The following is a 4765-nucleotide window of genomic DNA, read 5'->3' on the forward strand; positions in this document are numbered from 1 at the left end:
ACTGCCCCAAAAATAGGCTGATTTCCTATTGTGGGAGAGTTCATTTGCTTTTGGAAATGGTGAAGTTTTAGTCAACGTAACTGAATAGCTGGATATTCAGAGTATCCCATTGTCTACAACTAAGGAATATGGACGTCAATGGGATAATTGACGACCTGCAAGAAGGTGTTGAAATCGCGAAAGAGTATCTAGGAGGCTTGTAATACGAAAGCTAGGGATTGGCGATACACGGTACAGCGACCCAACATTCATCTAAGTAAACGAAGCGTTAAGAGGTAGGTTCATTGAGCAGAAAATGGTGGCTGCCGTAAAAATATTGTAACGAATTTAGTGCAATTCTGCTTATTTGAAATCTTCTGCTAACGTTCGTATCGCTAAACTGTTGAATAAATAACTCCACTTTTCAATAATGCAAAATGGCCTTTATTAAAGTACGTCACAATTAACACTCCTATTGCTCGCCAGATAGCGTCTTAAATCAAACTGATTGTCGCGACTCTACTGTTGCGGCCTTTTATACTCTGTGATTTCCCGTTTGCATACTTCTAGGCTCTTCCAGAATTTACTTTGTTACTGCTATATAATTATAACTACAGATGCACGTGTATAGCTCTCATATGCGCGTGTATTTGTGAGCCACACTTTCACAATTATAATTGCATAATTTTGGGAGCATCTCAGATAAGATATCTGCATGTGCTTGTGCGTTGCTTGTCCGCTGCGTGTACGTACATATGTGTAGACATAATGATTGAATTATTGATGTGCATAGAAGTCACTGCTTAGCATCGGCTTAGAGATGATAGTTGTTGTTGTTGTATGATAGTATCCCTCAGTGCTGCTAATATTCGTTACACTGCCCTCCACCGAAGCTTGATCGTCCCGATCAGACAAATTTCCTGATCTAAACGCCGCTAGCATCTCCAAATATACCACTCTTCTATTTCGTTGTTTCCCAATTGTTTGTATGCGGTAGATGACATCACTGATCCTCTTCACAACTCTGTACGGGCCTTCCCAACTGCACCAAAATTCAGATGGAACACCTTTCCGCCGGTGAGGGTTGTATAGCAGTACCAAATCTCCCTCCCGGAAACCTTCCGAATTATTTTTCTTGTCGTACCTGTGTTTCATCTTACTACTCATTACCCTGGGCCTTCCCTCACACTCTGTTGTTTGGCCAATGAACTACTTCGTAGAGCTTGCGCTTGACGGATTGGCTTCGCATAATCAGTATCGTTCCCACGTTTCACAACAGTAGTGCGCCCCGGCTTCAAACTACCCTCGCATTCTTTGTGGGAAATTCGTTCCTTGGTTTTTGTGCATCCATTAGGGTTTGTCAATGCCAGTGTTTCTCTCGAAGGTACTTTTGATTTCGCCTTATTCGGCCATTTCGATACATCAACCTTTGCCTATGACTTTCGTGGTCTTTGTCGAGTCTTCTCCACCAGTACTCGATTACTGCTGAACCCTTTCTCCAAACTAAAGTTAAGTTGTACATCCTGTTTCTCTTAACATCACCCTTCTCTCTATATCGATCTTGATGTCATGGGCAACCAAGAAGTCCACTTCCAATATGACTTCATCAACGATCTCCGCCATAATGAATTTGTGTAGAACCATGACCTTCCCAATTAAGATTTCACATACCACTTCTCCCTGGACTTGGTTACACTCGGCAGTAATCGTACGCAATCTTGCTCCAGGTAATGGCTTTTCTCTCCTGTTGACCAAATCAAATCGGATCAAGGAATGAGATGCGCCCATATCGACAGTCAGTACACGTTCTTTGCCATCCACATCTCCTCCGACGTAAATACTACTCGATTTTCTTCCAATTTGCGAGACAGATATCACAGGACATTCAACAGCTGGAGCTAGCTTTCGATTTTTACATCTGGCACGCTGTTGCTCGTCTCCTCCCGCTTTGCGTTTACGGCCACCCAAGTTGGAACTACCAGGACCGGTGCTGCAATGACGTGCAATGTGACTTGGGTTACCGCAATTGAAACACTTCATAACTCCGGCATTTTTCTGTTGTAACCCCTTCAGTGCTTCCAAAATTGTGTCTACCCAGTCTGGTCTTTCCACTTCCACGCGATGAGCTTTGTACGCTGGCTTACTCAAAAGTTAGGCTGTTTCCTGAGTCAGTACATGCGATACCGTTTCAGCAAATGTTAGTTTTGGATTCGCATGTGTGGCTCCTTTCGCTTCCACATCTCGTATGCCATTTATGAAGCTCTGGATTTTTACCCTCTCGGTGTATTCCACGGGTGCGTCCGCATTTGCTAGATAGGCCAGTCTTTCGACATTCGACGCAAACTCATGCAAAGACTCATTCGCTTTTTGGTAGCGATTTTGCAACTCAATTTGATATATCTGTTTCCTATGCTCGCTTCCGTAACGTCCCTCTAGAGCGCTCATCAATATTTCATAGTTGTTCCGTTCGTACTCTGGAATTATCTGTAGGATTTCAGCTGCAGGCACTTTCAATGCCACGAACAGTGCAGCAACTTTATCTTCAGCAATCCAGTTGTTCACTGCTGACGTCTTCTCAAACTGAAGCTTGAATACCTGGAAAGGAACAGAACCGTCAAAAGATGGAGTTTTTACCTTCGGATTGCTCGCTGGAACAGCTGGGCGATTTAGTTGTAACTGTTGCATAAGACCTTTCAACGCTGCTATCTCGGCATAGATTTTTTTCTTCCATTTTTGTTGTTGTTTTGTCGCTATCATAATGAAAAACATACTCCTCAGCATTGATTCCTTCAAATACCATAGCTATAATTAGTCGTCTTTGTAGCTGGGATTTATTGCCAAAAGTAGCCAATCCAACTCCTCCTTCGTTTGCTGGATCGTCGATTCACTCAACTTTGCCATGTCCAACTTGTATTCCCAATCTTCGGAATTTATTCAACAATACCTCTTCTGGCACCAATTGTAACGAATTTAGTGCAATTCTGCTTATTACAAATCTTCTGCTAACGTTCGTATCGCTAAACTGTTGAATAAATAACTCCGCTTTTCAATAATGCAAAATGGCCTTTATTAAAGTACGTCACAATTAACACTCCTATTGCTCGCCAGATAGCGTCTTAAATCAATCTGCCTTTGCGGCCTTTTATACTCTGTGGTTTTTCGTTTGCATACTTCTAGGCTCTTCCAGAATTTACTTAGATACTGCTATATAATTATAACTACAGATGCACGTGTATAGCTCTCACATGCGCGTGTATTTGTGAGCGACACTACCACAACTATAATTGCATAATTTTGGGAGCATCTCAGATAAGATATCTGCATGTGTTTGTGCGTTGCTTTTCCGCTGCATGTACGTACATATGTGTAGACATAATGATTGAATTATTGATGTACATACAAGTCACTGCTTAGCATCGGCTTAGAGATGATAGTATCCGTTAGTGCTGCTAATATTCGTTACAATATAAAGCGGCAGAGGTTTTACAGCAACGATGCTTTAAAAAATCAGAGCTGATAGAAATTCATTGATGGCAAACAAGAAATATGTGGACTATCAAAACTATATTTTAACCAGCTCTGGCTGAAACATTAAAATAAGCATGAAATAGCCGTATGATCAAACCCGACAGACATGTTCCGACTTTCTCCATCTATCCACCTGCCTCTCCTATGGCTAACCCTATTAATTATCACTTATTTCCTCTCCACTCTGCATTTTCTAGTTTACCTTAATCGGCCCACTCAACTTCCTTATCCCCATCCTTCTTCCGTAAATCTCCCCGTTTTTCTTTTTCTCCTCTTTCTCTTGCTCTTAGGCAAGTCTGACTATCACTATTACTCTTAATCTTATCCTCATATTATTCTTACTCTTCCAGTTAACCTCTTTTTACTAATTTTTCTCAAACCATTCACCTTATTCTTATTTTTACTCTCACTCTCCTTCTTAATCTTGATCTCTTTACTTTTCCCACTTCCCTCCAAGTTCCTACACTTTTTCTTCCTATTGCCTCTGTTTTCTCATCACATTTCTGTCATGTTCCCGTTTCTAATGTGTGAGATATATCGACTCGTTTCCGCACATTACATTGCAAAAGTACTAAAAAAGTAGCAAAATAGTACCAAAAATTTTCCCTTAATACTTTTTTAAAATTCATGGCCTGATTATGAGGACCGTCAAATTTTTGATGTTGTACTACTGAGAGATCACCTGCCTGGTTTTATTGCGTCCTGGTTGAACCTCAAAAAATCAACTTATGTGAAACTTCTCTGTACAGCATTTCTGCATACCTATTTTACCATAAAGGTGCGTGCACATTACGCAACGTAACATGTACCGACGTTACACTAATTTCGCCCATTTGACTGACTTTGTTGCTCATTGCTGCGTCGCGTAGTCGTAGTACTCCTGCCACTATGTGTGAGACACTCCATAAGAAAACATTTAAAGAACATTTTGTCGTATCATGTAATGTCGGCAGATGTGGCCTGGCCGTAAAACTCTCTTTTAGAACTTTTATGTTATGAGAAAATTAGCTCATACTCCACAGTGAGGACTATACATCCTAGCGAATCATATTAGGCTTAAACATTACAAAAAATATAATTTGGAAAGATTTTTCAAAACTGAACTTATTGCATTTTGATTTGATTCCAAATTAATTCCATATGTAAAATTGCAAATGCATTTACATAGAAAAAATATGCAACAAATAATTCATTCTAACGTCTAGTTTTACGAACTATAAAAACAGCTCAAAACCTCCAGTTTTCATTGTGAGTGGCC

General features: G+C 40.5%; 1 protein-coding gene across 1 annotated transcript in view; it reads right to left on the reverse strand.

Annotated features, from left to right (window-relative positions):
* Positions 1 to 4765, reverse strand: part of LOC137237898 (uncharacterized) — a 94889-nt gene that overhangs the window by 19389 nt on the left and 70735 nt on the right. The gene's annotated exons all lie outside the window — the stretch shown is intronic.

Source organism: Eurosta solidaginis, chromosome 1 (assembly GCF_040869045.1).
Source record: "Eurosta solidaginis isolate ZX-2024a chromosome 1, ASM4086904v1, whole genome shotgun sequence".
In the NCBI taxonomy this organism is placed as follows: domain Eukaryota; kingdom Metazoa; phylum Arthropoda; class Insecta; order Diptera; family Tephritidae; genus Eurosta; species Eurosta solidaginis.